Below are 16,316 nucleotides of genomic sequence, written 5' to 3' on the forward strand. Positions count from 1 at the left end.
CTTCTTTAGTGTTCGGGGATTTGTGGAAATATATCTGAGTTAAAGAACTAACAGAAGTCCTGACTGGGTCATCCAGTGGGGTTCCGTCATCTCTAGGTTCCCCGTGCAACTGTCAGATCACAAGTTTTTCCAGTTTAGTCCAGACGTCTGAGAGCTACTGACTGGCAATTCAGGGGTGGGCAGTGGACACCAGTGGGTAAAGCTGATCTGGAGAGAAAGGAGGCAGAAGCCTGTAAGGATATGAAAGAGAAGAAAAAAGGCAGGCTGTTTCAGCTTTGACACCTCCCAGAATGTTCACTGTATGATGATTTTTTTAAAAACCATTTGCAAAGCTGGTTGAGCTTCCACAGAAAGCCAGCCAAGCTGATTCCTTATCACGTGACCTACAGTGAGCTTTGCTGATCCGGACACCTGGCTCGAGTTGCATTAGTATGTAGTGTACATATTCCTCTCTTCCCAAACCTACAAAACCCCTCTGGAGAGCTTTCCCCACTTCTTTTCCTAGAGCATCTCAAAGCCTTTCTGTGATCCCAGAAAGCATGAATTATTCACTGTATATAGCATCAGGCTTCAAAGTGTACTTTTTAAAAAGTAAAACTGCCTGAACCACCCAATGCTTTGCCTCTACCTTCGAGTTCATTAAGTGGACAGCATCTTTAGACTCACGACTCACCTTCCTTCCTGGCTAGCTTGCCGCTGATGCAACGTCTCTTCCCGACTCACCCCACCTCAATAAGGTAACAGGACAGGACCTCAATCTGTCCTGTGTCAGGCACGTCCTGCTCAAGGCTGTGGTTTACACACGTAGTCATGTTCCATGTAAATGTCATCCTTTACATGTTAAAGGCTTTCACGATCACAACTGGAAAGATGTCCTCTCTCTCTCACACAGTGTCCGCCCAGCCGCAAATTCAACTGACAGAGGTATGGACCGCCAACCCTCATGCCTTTAGTGTTCATTAAGATTTAGGAAGCACCCGCCGCTGAGGTTTGCATTCCAGCACTGCCCTCAGCTAAATGAATGACTTTCCCCTGACGGTGGAACTTTCTGAGCCTCAGGTTCCTCATCGGAAACAGAGGATGCCTGTCTAGCAGCATGGTGAAAGTTAGAGACTTAATGCGTACCCAGCACTTAGCATAGAGAAAGTACTTAAGTAATGATGTAAATAATTTCTTGAGTCAGTGGCAGTTGTGTCCTTACGATCTGTGGTCTAAGTAGGTGACCTTTAGCCCCTGCTCCAGCAGTTGCAGCCCTGCCGCTCATCAGGTATTAGAGGAGCTCAGGCTCTGATACTTGTCGGATTTGAGTTCAACTCCTGTCTTGGCCACTTGACCCCGTGACTTTGGGCAATTTATTTCGTCTGTGAATCATTTCATGCCCCTAAGCTTATTTCCTCATAGGTGAAATGGAGACCATAGAAGTGCCAACCCAATTTTTTTGCAGGGGGGGGATGACTAAATAAGATATTGTATTTAGTCCAGGGCTTAACAGTTAATAAATATTTGTTTTTAAATTGCAACTCACATGCATTAAGTCTGGCCATTCTTTACTTTCTCTACAGCTTAGAAACAAGGTTGCAAAAAGTATTGAGGGAAGAGGGAAATGGCCGTGGGCAAGGTGATCTGGTGTTTTCCAGAACAACCTCTCTATTTTTTTCTCATTTTATTATGAAGAGTTTAATACATGCAAAATAAAAACAGAACACATATGAGGTATGAATTAGAATACTAAAAAACCAGCAGTGAAAATACCGTGAAGAATAAAAAGTTGCCTAAACCTTTAAAACTTCTATGAATTTTCCTGATTCTGTTTCTCTGCCTTCCCTTAGAGGTAATCTCTGTCTTTGTTTTTATTCTGTCTTTTCTTCACAATATTCCCACATATGTATATATTCTTTTTTTTAAAGATCATGACCTGAACCAAAATCAAGAGATATTTGCAAATGAAACTACAGATAAAAGGCTAGTATCCAAGATCTATAAAAAAACTTCTCACACTCAATACACGAGAAACAAATACAAATAAAAAAATGGGCAGAATATATGAACAGATACTTTTCCAATGAAGACATACAAATGGCCAACAGACACATGAAAAAATGTTCAACATCATCAGCCATCAGGGAAATTAAAATCAAAACCACATTGAGATACCACCTTACGCCAGTTAGAATGGCAAAAATTGACAAGGCAAGAAACAACAAATGTTGAAGAGGATGTGGAGAAAGGGGAACCCTCTTACATTGCGGGTGGGAATGCAAGTTGGTACAGCCACTTTGGAAAACAATGTGGAGGTCCCTCAAAAAGTTAAAAATAGAGCTGCCCTATGACCCAGCTAATTGCACTACTGGGTATTTACCCCAAAGATACAGGCGTAGTGAAGAGAAGGGCCATATGCACCCCAATGTTCATAGCAGCATTGCCCACAATAGCTAAACTGTGGAAGGAGCTTAGATGCCCTTCAACAGACGAATGGGTAAAGAAGATGTGGTCCATATATACAATGGAATATTACTCAGCCATCAGAAAGAATGATTACCCAACATTTGCAGCAACATGGACGGGACTGGAGGAGATTATGCTAAGTGAAATAAGTCAATCAGAGAAAGACAATTATCATATGGTTTCACTCATTTATGGAACATAAAGAATAGCAGTGAGATCGGTAGAAGAAGGAAGGGAAGAATGAAGGGGGGGGAGTAAACAGAAAGGGGAATGAACCATGAGAGACTATGGACTCTGGGAAACAAACTGAGGGTTTCAGAGGGGAGGGGGGTGGGGGATTGGGATAGGCCGGTGATGGGTATTAAGGAGGGCACGTATTGCATGGAGCACTGGGTGTTATACGCAAACAATGAATCATGGAACACTACATCAAAAACTAATGATGCAGTGTATGGTGACTAACATAACATAATAATAAAAAAAAAGTGGGATGCTTAACTGAGTGAGCCACCCATGTGCCCTTCACTTAGCATTTGTTTCTAAGATACGTTCTTGATGTGTGGGGCTATTTCATTTTTATTGCTACGTAGTTTTCCACTAAATTTAAATGCAGAGCAGTCTGCAATTAAATTGATCCTTCACTTGTCAGTGGATATTTGAATTGTTTTCAGGGTTTTTCTCTTAGGAACAGAGCTGCCATAAAAGTAAGCATTGCCATACGTGTTTGCTGTGATTCCCTAAATTATACTGTCTAGTATGGTAGTCACTCGTCATTTCTGGCTACAGAGAACTTGAAATGTGGCCTGTCTGAACTGATAGATGTCTAAGTTTAAAATATAAGTAGTAAAACTGTAAGTATAAAACAGTATCAAAGTATAAAATATACACCAGATTTTAAAGATTTAATACAAATAATGTGAAATATCAAGTTAACATTTTTTTATATTGATTTCAGATTGAACTGATGTTTTAGATAAATTGTTTTAAATAAAATGTATTAAATATCTTATTAAGAATAAATTCACCTTGTTTAAAAACTATAATGTGGCTACTGGAAGAATTTACATACGTAGCTTGCATTTAATTTTTATTGGACAGCATTGCTTTAGGGTATAATTAGGATATTCTAAGGAGTGGAATTCTGAGTCATAGGGCTACATTCATCAGCTTTACAAGATGTCACTTGTATTTTGAGTTGGTTGTACTTAAGTCGGTGTGCTGTTATTAAACAACTAGATTGATAACTAGTTTTAATTGGTAAGAGCTGGTTATCCATTCATAGTAGAACCTGGAAAAAGGTAAGGGAAGTGTGGAAAAAAGTCTGAATTTCCATCATTGGTGTATAATCGTTGCTACACTTTTTTGTCATAACTGGTATGGTCAGATTTTTGAATTTTTGTCATATTAGTGATTGTGAATCATGTTTCTTTATCTTGCAGTTCTCTGATTACTATTTACGATGGATATTTTCTGACCTATATATCAGTCACTTATTTTCTGAGAAATGCTTGTTAGTATCTTGTGAAGATTTTTATTTGTGGTTGCATGCCTTTTCCTTATTGATTTTTTGAAGCTATTTTAAAAAATAACTTTTGTTCTGATCTTTTTCACAGGTTATGGCTTCTATTTTCATTTTCTTCCTGGAATCTTTTTGATGAATAAAAGTTCTTAATGTGGTCATTAAAGTTATTTAGATCTAGTAAAATATTTTCTTTTTATGGTCAGCCCTTTCTTCACTACCTTGAAGTCGTAGAAATAAGTTTTGATGTTTTCCCTCTTACTTGTAAGTCTTCAATCCATTAGGAATTGATTTGTGTGTGTTGTGACCTTAGAGATAGAATTTCAATTTTTCTATATGGCTGACCATTTTTTCTAGCATCATTTATTAAACAGTTCCTCATTTCCCTACCTGTAATGCTACATCCATCAATATGGCAAATTACATCTACCTAAGACTGTTTCTGGGTTCTCTTTTCTGTTCTATCGTATTTGCCTGTCGTTGATCTAATTCTCATGGTTTTATTTATTAGAGCTTTATGATAAATCTTTTTCTCTGATAGAGCAGAACCTCTCTTCCTTGAGCATTGGCTCGTCTTGGCCTTTGGTCTAATAGAGACATTTTAGAATTAGCTTGTTGTATTTCTTTAAAAAATTTGTTGGGCTTTTGATGAAACTGCATTCAAACCTTAGGTATAATTTGTGTGTGTTCATGATATTTAGTATTCTAATCCGAGATCATTGTATATCACTGACCTCAAAGATCATTTATTTAATTACACAATGCATTTATAAATTGTAATCTTGGTAAAATACATATGTTTATATTACTGTTAATTTACAGAGTGTCTTTTAAACATTACATTTCAACCGTTTTTGATATAGAAAAATTCAGTTAATTTTCTATCACTCTTTAATTTTATTTCAAAACTCTTATAAATGCTAATATCTTGTTTGTATGCTCTTTTTTGGTTTCATTATAGGTAGTTATATAATTCTTGGATAATGAGATTTTGTATCTTCCAGCCAGTCCTTCCCATCTTACTTTTTATGTTTACTTTCTAAGATCATTAAGACCTTCAATAAAATGCTTAATAGAATATGTTGAACAGTGAGCATCCTTGCCTTTTTTTTTAATTTTTTTATTTTTAAAAGGTAGTCCAACTATTGGACTATCTGGTGGATATTTTGTAGGTTTTTTGGTGGACAGCCTTAATAAGGCTAAAAGATACTCAGTTTTTGCTAGTTTCCTGGAAACTTTTATTAGAAATGGATGTTGAATTTTATTAAGTGCTTTTCTGCATTTTTAATATGATCATTTGATTTTCCTCTTTTAACGTTAATATAGCACATACTGTAATCGATTTTCTAAAGCTGTATTAGTCTTGCATCCCGGTTGTTAAATGCAGTTGGATCATTACAAGATTTCATTTTCAAACACTGTTGATACCATTTGCTATTACTGTGTTGAAGATTTTTCCATCTGTATCCAGTCCTTATCCTGCCTAACCTGTGAACTGCATTTGATGCATTTGGCCGCTCTGGTTTTCCTCTGCATGCCGGATCACTCTTCTGTCTGCACCATCAGCTCCTCCTTAGCTTTCTGACTCTCAGTGTGGGTTGACTCCCAAACTCAATCCTTGGATTCTTCCCTTTTCTAACGACACTCACTCCGTTGGTGATCTCCTGTAGTCTCACAGCTTTAGAAACCATCCATATACTGATGACTGTCGGATGGATATCTTGTGCCTGTGCCACTCCTCTGAACTGCAGACCCATATACGCAGCTGCTTATATGATCTCTTTCCTAGATTCTAGCGGACATCCAAAGGTTGACACACTTAAACTGAGCTTCCGCACCTCCCACAGCTCTCGCCTTTTAGATTTCCTCCTCCTAGTTGTTCAGACTGAAGAATTTTGAAGTCTTGCTTGACTCTAATACCCTGCATCCAATCTGTCATACTTGTCCTTGGTCGTACCTCAAATCCAGAATCTGGCCATTATTTCTTATCACTTTGGCTACTACCACTGAGTTCCATGCTACTGTGATTTCTCAGTTATTGCAGTGGCCTCCTGACTTGTCTCCTTGTATCTGTTTCGCCTGTCCCATCTATTCACAACATAATAGAGGGTTATTATTAAAATACAAGTCAAATCAAATCCTCTTCCAGTATTATCCTTTCTCAATCATAGTAAAGGGCAACATTTCTTACAGTGGCTAAGAAGCTGTGCCTGGTCTGGCATCCCTCTCTGATCTCCTCTCCTACCACTCCTACCGCTCTCCCTCAGGTGTATTCCGCTGGGACCCCGGACAAATGGTCCACCTTGCTGGAACAATGTAGGCCTAAGTTGACCTCAGACTTTCTTCATTTTCTGTTCCATCTGCTGAGAATGCTTTCCCTCCTGATACCACATTGCTCCTCTCTCCATCACCTCCTTCTGGTCTTTACTCAAATGTTCTTTCTCAGGGGGGTTGCCCTGACCTACCTACCTGAAAATGATACTCTAGCTCTTCTAATTTCTTGCCTCATTTCCAGTTCTATCATTTTATTGTTTTTCTCCTTATTATTTATAGTTACCTAATATACTATTGACTTTATTTACTGACGTAATGTCTGTCTTCTTCCAGGAGAATATAAGCTCCACAATATCTCTGTTAACATTTATAAGGATTCCATGTAAGCTTGAAAATAAAGTGTTAGTGCAACGTTTTTCATGTTATTTATTATCAAAGTTTGTTAATAGTAGTATTTAAATCTTCTTTATGGGTACTGATTTTGGGCCTGCTTGATCTGTAAATCACTCAGAGACGATTTAATACCGGACACAGATTGATAGATTTGCCAGTTTTTCCTCACAGTCCTTTCAGTTTTAGTTCTACATGTTTTGGGTTATCTTAGAGCAATAAAAATTTAGAATTATTACATTTTCCAGGAAACTTAAACTTTTTTTCCCATTATGGTATGATCTTCATTAATTCCTGTTTCAGATATATAGACTTAGATTTATGAGATATATATTTATATTTATATACTCATATATTTATATATATATTTGTGGTAAGGCCTCTTTTGACTGGTATGATATAGGTGTACCAGATCTCTTTGTCTCATATTTGCCTAGTATATTTATTTCTTTTTAGCCTCAGTATTTCTCTGTCTTTATGTGTGAGGCTTGTTTCATCTAAAGGGCATATATTGCTTGATTTTTTGTAATCAAGTCTGACAGTTCATGCCATTTACTCACAGAGCTCAGTCCATTCTCATTTACCATAATACCTGAAATTATTTTGATTTATTTTTACCATCTTATTTTCAAGCTTCCTATTTGTGGCACTCTTTCTTTGCTCAGATTTTCCTCCTTTCTTGGTTCCTTTTGAATTGATTGCGTCCCCCCCCCCCCCACATCATTCCATTATCCACCCCTCTTCATACCTATTTGGTCTACTTCTATTTTTCATTTTTGAAATTTTAACATTTCAAAGAATGTTACCTCTTTGAAATCCAGATTTCATATACTTGAACCTAAATGTAATTGAGCTTTACTCTCCTTCAAAAATATAAAAGCCCTAGAATAATTTTCTATTTATCATAAGATAAATTTATAGAAATAATACATGGACTGTATGATAGATATGAAGGGATAAGAAGGCTTCTCAGCTTGTGTACTCAACTCTGTCTCCTGCATTTTTCCCCACAGAATTTATAATCATCTGACTTTATTCGTTTGTTTATTGCCTGCTTTTTCTATACTAACATGCAAATTTCACAGGGATAAGCATTTTTGACTCGTCTGTGTACCCTGGCTCAAATAGCTCCTGCTTCAGGAAGTGCTCACCAAATATTGTTAAACGGCAGCCACACATTCCAAACTTACATGACGTTGTTGCTTAGCTTTTTAAAGCTCTTGTTTTTAACCTCGCTAATTATTTTACTCCTATTTTTAAAATAATGTTTATTACTGTTTTTCTTATTTTGTGCAATAACTATTTAGTTTAATCTACACGTTTAGTATTTTACTTTAACCACTATTCGTCCTTAGGGTAACTTCTCTTTCGTCTTGAATAGCATCCTTTGTAAGCGTTACTGCAGGTCTGTAGGTGGCAGACTCATTTCTTTTTTGTTGTTTTATGTGACTATATTTTTATTTTATTCTTGTCCTAAAAGATACTTTTTCAATGGCATACAAATGTAGATTGACCGTTCTCTCACACTTGGAAAGTATTTGAAGGTACTCTTCCTCCACTTTCTGGCTGTTTTTGTTCCCAACGAAAAGTTAGATGTCAGTCTAAGTATTGTTCCTTGTGCCTGGTCTAACCTTGCATTTAAGACCCTCTCCTTATCTTTGCTGTAATTTGATTGCGCTGTACCTAAAATGGATTTTTTAATATTTAGTCTCCTTGGGGTTTAATGACTTCCTAAATCTGGGAGTTCATGTCTATCATGGATTCTGGGAGGCTCAGGCATTATCTCTTTGACTACGATCCATTCTCCCTTTTCTTTCCTAGTCCCTTCTGCCATAGCACTTAGGTTAAGTGTCCCTCTGTTGTTCATGTTCTTAACCTCTCTTTTCTATTTTCAGTCTGTGTCATTTTATTCAGTTTCATTGTCTCTCCCTTCCAGTCAGCTTCTTTACAACTGTGTCTCTTCTAGTGTTTAACCCTCCAATTGCATTTTTTATTCAATGATCCTGTCTTTCAATTCTAAGAGATCTGATTCTTTATCAAGCCAGTTTGTTGATTTTTGATAGTCTCCTGATATTTACTCTTATTCTTGTGTCCTCTTTTATTTCTTTAATGTGAGGGCTTTGTGCCTCTTATTTATTTGTATTTATACTGGCTTTCATTATCTGTAAAATGTAAGGGGCCCACGCTGAAGCGTTTTCCTCCTGAGAGATGTGCCTTTGATGCTTCAGGCATCTCAGGGCGCTACTACAGAACCAGGTTAACTTTAAATTGAAATTTTCAGGTTGTGGTTTCTTCAACTGAAAAAAAAATGCAAATTCAATCCCAAACTCACATGGATCTCAGGATCCACAGCAAAGGACATGGCACATCCTTGGTTTTTAGCCTCTACTGGGTGGGTTTTCTTCTGATTCACTACATGTACCCCTTCCTGAGCCCTTGCTTTGTCTGGAGTGATCTAAGGTCTGGTGCCCTGTTCTGCAGATGCACAAGCTTCACTAACCTTCCCCTTGCCCATTGATGCTCCAACCCAAATGGATCTCTAGATGCGTCTTGGGTGTGCAAGAGCTGCAGTGCTGGCTTATCTCCCCAGACTCTCGTTCCCGTTTTTTCTGAACTTCGTTTACTTTATTCTAGGTTTATTCATTGATTTACAAAGGTACTTTAACAATATTTTGTCTAACATTTTCACATTTTTATAACCAGTATATTGTAGGATTTCTGATCTGTTAGATCGATGGAAACCAAATTGTGGAACAGTCTTTCTCAAAAGGCTCTCCTGGAGACTTACTGCCATCTACCAAGGCAGAAGGGGAGTGGGATAACTAGTCCTGTCCATGTGCTCTGTGACCATGAGATCATGGAGACCAGACCAGATTGTCTGGTGTCTTCCCTCAGTCCTGTGACTTGGAATCTTCTGAACCTTCAATCACTTTTCCACATAATGCACCCCTCTGTGGCTCCACAGGAGGCATGATGTAGTATCTGGAGTTAAGCAATGATCTTTGTAATTCTTATTGATTAAAAAGCTTATTACATGGGATGCCTGGGTGGCTCAGTTGGTTAAGTAACCAACTTATGATTTTGGCTCAGATCATCACCTCAGGGTCCTGTGATCTAGCTCCACACTGGGCTCCACACTCAGCACAGGGTCTGCTTGTCCCTCACCCTCTGCCTCTCCTCCCATTCATTCTCTCTCTCTAATAAATAAATAAAATCTTTTTAAAAAAAGGCTTTCTACATTTTAATATTAAAGTAGTACTATGGGAGACCAAAGGAGGTGGTTGCTTCCTCTCTCCAGTTTAGGAACTTTGGATTTTTTTTGGTTGGACTCACTTATGTGTGGCTGAGTCCCTACTTTATTCATCTGAACAGAGTATAGCCCAGCAGAGGGTATACCATGAGCATCAAAACAGTGTTGTAAAATTCATATTTTATTGCTCCACAGATGGCTGTCCTAAAGTTTATCTTTCTTGTCTTCTTCCTCTATCTTAACATTAGAAAAAGTTTTCATGTAGGTGTGGGGTTTTAGCAAAGTTGTGGGTAAGCATTTCCACTGGCAACTGCTGGCCATCACATCGTTTCTGTCTAGGGTCCAGATTGGTGGGATGTTACAACGAGGCCCAACTGACCAGAAGGCCATAGTGGTTGAGCTGACCAGTCACCATAAGAAAGAAGCCAGTAGACATAAGAAAGCAGAAAGTGACAGAGAAGCCACACTCCATTACCTGTGATGTCTGAGACTTGTGTTTAAGAGCAGATATTCAAGGTAAAGCCAGAGTCTTTAGAAAAGACACGTGAAGTAAAGCAAACTAAGAACGGTTAGCTTAGTTGAACTATTAGCTCTGTATTAGAAAAATCAATTGTGCTTTATTTACTGAGCTCCTTAAAAGACCAGTTCCAGTTTTCCTGATCAAGGATAGCAAAAAAAGTTTACAACTGTGAAGATCATAGAAGAAGATAAAAGAGTTATAACACGTAAGGCAGATAGTCATGTAATGAGACATTGAACTTAGGAAAACACAGAAAAACTGTAATAATTCTTTTGCTTGGGCAATTTCAATTTCTGTCACTGTATTTTATACTTGATTTGATTCTTTTCAAATCTGTATTATTCTTTTACATGTTTTTGAATCTTTTTATTTCTATAATTACTTGAAAATACTCATTTTGGGGTATATATTTGATATTCCAAGGGTTTGAGGTTTTGAGGAGGATCTGATTTTGCTGTTTTTGCTGACCGTTTATGATAGACTGTCAACTTATTTATTCTGTAATTGGGATTTGAGCTCATTTTGGAGGGTGTTTATCTGTAGAAATCCTGTGTGACTTGAATCGAGGATGTATCCCTATGGGGCAGTTTTTAATTTGTTTGTGTCTGTCACTTGAGAAGCATTATTGGTCTAAGACAAATTTTATGCTAATTCCCTGGCCTTCCCTGCTGAGTTCTTTGGGACGCCCCTGCCGAAGTGAGCAGGAACTTGTCTGTGCTCAAGGAGAGAGGAGAAGCTGGACAGGGTGCTGTGGGAGTCACGAGCAAAATGGGAAGCCAGCAGGAGACCAGCACTGCTCTGATGACGTGCTGGCACTTTGACATTGCCTGCAGGAGATGCCCAACAGAAACGCGTGCCATAGCAGCACTGCTGACTGTATTTCTGGTCCCACAGATCCGAGGCATTGTTCACGAAGCCTCTATTTGACCTAGCTGTCGGACAACCACCCGGTCCCCATCAGTTGGCTCTGGCAAGAAATCCTGGGCATATCCAAATTACAAAGTAAAAACCTCTCCCTCTCTTCCATCCCCCTGGTTATCTCTGTGTGTCCACTAACTTGTTCCTGAAAGGTAGATGGATGGGTGGGTTTGCTTTTCCCAGTAGCCCATCCTGTAAGGGCAGGTCTGGGGGCTAAAAATATTTGCATAGTTAATGCACAGTGAGATTTTTGGAGCATACCTTCTTCTTTTACCCTTCCACTCTCTGCTTGTCAGCCTGACTCCCGGATATATCTTGGTGGGTTACAGTGGTGGCAGTCAGGATTGCAGTTGTCCGAGGCAGAGAGACGAAGCTATGTGGGGAACAAGGTGTGTGGTCACGCCCTCGTGCAGATATGGCTGCAGCCCATGGATGTTGCTTTCTCAGAGGTTATCACTGCTGCCCAATCCCCGAGACAACTGAGCTCATACAAGAACTATTTCCCAGATGTGGTGAGGAACAAGGAGGTAGTTGAGGTCCTGTCAGCAGTTACCAGCGAGCTTTATGACTGGGAGGTTCTGTCCACCTGCAGAGCTGCTTTTGACCTCAAGGGGGGAAAACACTCATAACTTACCTAAGTGTTAACCGTCAGGTGTTCATTGAGTCACAAAAATACCTTAGCATTCAGAGGAGTATTCTGGTGGTGGATAGCCTGGCATGTGGGGGCAGGAGAACAGAAGAGAGGGCATTGTCTTTCGCTGGCTTCCGTGCCTTGCTTTCATGTATGCTGTGCGTCTCCTTCCTCCATCATCCAGTGCCACAGTGCCCTTGCAGGAAGAGATCTCAAAGGCTATCATGTGTTTAGTTTTTATGTTTTATATATGAAAATTTAATTCCGTTACACAGAAATATCTGTAAGATAGATAGAAGCAAGACTAATGATAGATAGTAAGTAAGCAAGTAGCTTGTGAATAATAGAGGAAACTTGCGGATTATTTGGCAGTAACCTGTGAGGCCTAGCAGACCTCACTAGAATAAATACAACATTTATGTGTTAAACATAGGTCAAAAGGATGGCACAAACAAGAGTGTAATTTATTGATAGAAGATAATAGAAGGGCAGGTAAATGTTAAACACCCCAAAGCGCAGATCATATCACCCCTGAATTGACAGCTGTGTCATATCTGAACTGGTGATAGACATCTGTGCTGGCTTGTGTGTCCTTTTCCCAAGGCATGCAGTTCTCCTGCTCAGACTGTTACTGGCCGTTTACTGTTACAGTCATGAGTGGTTGCCCCTTGTCTTGGCAATACAAGCAACTCTAGACACCTTCCGTCGGCAGACCTTCCTTGTTCGCCCTCCACTGTAGTGCTCATGAACTTAGTGTTACTAGGAAGTGGGGGAGAGAGGGGAGGAAAGGGGAGGGGAAAGGGGGAGGGAAAAGGAAGAGTGGGAAAGAGAGGGCATTTGATCATTGTGTCATCCAGGATTGAGGCTGTGCGGTGCTCCACCTGTTTGTGCCCTGTCCTAGGTGTCTTAAATTACTCGCATCTCTTTCTCATTGTTTCTCACTGCATGATTCAGTTTGGTCTGTGAATCTCTATGTTCTGTTTTCTGGAATAGACTGCTGGTAGTGAACTTGGACGATACTAAAGTATCCAGAAGCTACTAAAGCCAATGTTTTCATTTAACATATAAAACCTCAGGCCCAGAGAGGTCAAGGGAGGTGCCCTGGTCTTTCAGAGACTTAGTAATTGTTTGAGAGACTGGCAGAATGCACACAAATGCCTTTGTATCTCTTTAGATGGGTTCTCTGCTTCCCAAGATCTTTGGATGCATGCCCTGAATTTGAGTTATTGCTGAAAGAAAATGCAGTTGTTTAAGCTCCCCTTTAAGCCAAAGCATTTAGAGAGAGCTGCAGTAGGTGTGAGCAGTCTCTGAGCACAAGCATGGACTGGGCCCCTAGGGCACACTTTGGCTGAGCACAGGGCAAATGGAAAGACGTTGTGTCAGCCACTCTGCCTGCAAGGCAAGCACCACTGGGAAGGATCCTGGAGAACAGATCAGGTGAAGAAAACCCATTTTCCTGAGCACCACAGAGGAATGGAGTGGAGATACTCTGTTCAGTGGGGAACTCTCTCTTCAGTGAGTGCGGAAAAGCACAGGTGTTTAGGGAGAAAGGAAGGCGCTCTACCCCCAGATCGCCCTAGCCTTGATTGTTCTATGTGTCCACACTTGCCCACACCCTCTTAGCTGGCGGCAGTGATGCCTTCTACCTCCGGTGTCAGGACGCTGCAGTAACCGATGAGCCCCACCCATCATCTTGCCTCCACACTTACTCATCACCTGCCTGCCCGCTCACTGCCTTCTATCCCTAGGCCACTTGCCGATGCCGTAAATGAGATGATTAAGACAGATTCCCTGTCTTCAGAGAGTTATGTCTGAGGGAGGGAGTACACAGGTGAGTGCACAAACTCTGAGGAGTACTAGAAAAGGGGGCTGGACTTTGTGACTTCCAAACCTGCTCTGCAGGGTTTAGGAAGACTTATATAATGAGGAGCTCTCAGTATCTCCTGTGCATCTCCAAATGCCCAACGTGTTGGCTCATTGCACATGACTGAGCTTCTGCCTTAGTTTCCCTGCTTATTGTTCTACTTTTTGCTGGGTATTGAGCCTTGTCTGAACGTCATGCTGTTTACTCTGGACTCTGCTGGGGAGCTTACAGTTCGTTCTCCTTGAATTTTGAATTTTTTTCCCATGAAGTTCCTATAGTGATGGACTGATGATTTGTAACTATCTGACTTGGAGTTTTGCCTGTTGCTCCTGGCCCCGTATTAAGCCGTACTGGCAACATGACCTTTGACATTATTCACTTAAAGGGCACTCTGCTGGCTGGGCTGCCTCCATGCCAGATCAACTCCTGCAATGCCAGCCTAGTCCCCACCTTCCTCCCCAGTTTTGACACTTCCCCCTCAAAGCACGTCTCTAATGTGTCTCACTGTGTACACACAGAGAACATATTTCCTTTATAGGTTCTTCTGGTTTTCCCGGAGATAAACTTTGACATTGACCAGGGTGGTCTACTCCCTCTTGTACCTCCGTCGCCCCTCCTTCCTAATTCCCATGTGCAGGTGCACACCACATATGTTTAGAGGCTTTTAAAGCTGTGGAGTCTTATTTCTCCAGTTCCACTGTAGCCCTAACTGAACATATCTGCCACACATTTTGCCCAACACAGCCTCCAGCTGACTTTCAGAAATACAGCCTCAGCGGTTCGAGAAGTGGGTCATGGCTGCTTTTTAACTAGGGGTAACTCTACCGCCTGCCTTACACACAGTGGGGGCCATGTGATCCAGGAAGATTATCCAGATTATCTCTAGTTCTTATCCTCCAATTCAAAGACACAGACTATATACCTGCCTGTAGTTTGCTTCTATTTTGTTCATCCAAGTAGAGTATGGGCAGGAAGTTGGTGTTAGTAAGAAAAGGCCATTATTCCTCACTGCTTCTTTTCCTTATTTGCTAGCCCCTAAATGGTAATTTTAAAGTGCACTTTCATTGCTCTTTCTTCTCTATCTCATCAGTAAGGAATTTGGGGTGAGAGCTGCAGGGACAGGTAGGGAGGACACTGGGAGTCCCATAGGGCTAAACATGTCAGGTGTTAGTTAAGGTTGTGAACACGAGCTATATAAGTCTGTCCATGCCTGCTTCGTCCAGCTCAGCGAGACTTGTGGTTCTTTGGTGGGGGTTGGACCATACTGACGCTTTCTTTTCTGAGGAAACTGTCCCTACTACCATAATCTGTGACCCAGGTAGAACTTCCTGTCATAGCACCTAGCCTTACTGACAGTTTGGATGGACATGTGACCAAGATCAGCAATTTCCTTATCTTTTCTTGTAGTATCCATAGTGCCTGGTTGAATTGGAGAGAGTGGAACCCTGCCTCTTATGTTCCTGGAAACATAGAAAACATGGGAAACATAGAAAACATAGAAAAGTATGAGTTGAGGTCTGACTCTCCTGCCTAAGGGGGAACCATTGTCTATAGGAGGGGAGAATGAACTCCGAGACCATCAGAATTGAGAGATTGACGTACAAGGAAAAGATCATGCCAGTGTTAACTCTCAGTGTTAACTCCTTGTTTTAGTTCTCCATGGTCCCCGAGCTGCTCTTATTCCTTTAGCTGTACTCTTGTTTCTGTGAGCCTCAGTTAAACGGGGCAGTAAGCTCCTGTTAGTGTAAGCTAGAATGTGTTCAGTTTCTGTTATGTATGTACAGATTCCTGAAAAAACAGAGATTAATCATTAGAGGTGAAGCGTTACAAATATCCGGCCCCAGAATTCTGAACTGGTTGATTTCAGGGAGGGTATGGTTGGTTATAAAATGGCTGTTATCTGGGCTGGGAAACCGGAATTACTGTTCTGTAATCTTGCAGCAGACGGTTAAGTGATTTCCTGCCATCTCTTAGGGTCATAGACCAATTGTACACACCAGCACAGGGCCTCTAAGGACTTGGAAGACAAATATGGGGATATGAGGAGGTGTTGGCTTACTCTTATGGCTCCCAAGGGGTTCTCATAAAGTGAAACGTCTTACTGCCAGCTGATGTGACTGAAACTATAAAAGGAACGGTGTTCTGTGTTCCAATAAGCCTTTCTACCTGCCATCAGAATCCTTCTTGGTCCTCGTCAAGCCCCTACCTCCTGCACAAAGTCTTTCCCAACTCTCTAGTCCACTGATTCATTTCTTCATGTATTAATTCTCCAAATATTTATTTAGAATTACTGAATGCCAGAAATTGGGCAAGGTGCCAGATGTTTCTATTGACCCTACTGTTGCTAGGACATGATTTCCTAATAATGCACTTTGTTTATTAAAGTTGTCATTTAGGGGCACCTGGGTGGTTCAGTTGGTTAAACGTCTGCCTTTGGCTCAGGTCATGATCCCAATGTCCTGGGATCGAGCCCCACATTGGGCTCCTTGCTCAGTGGGGATTCTC

The sequence above is a fragment of the Ursus americanus genome, chromosome 7 (genome assembly GCF_024610735.1).
Source record: "Ursus americanus isolate L20-20 chromosome 7, mUrsAme1.1.p, whole genome shotgun sequence".
Classification (NCBI taxonomy): domain Eukaryota; kingdom Metazoa; phylum Chordata; class Mammalia; order Carnivora; family Ursidae; genus Ursus; species Ursus americanus.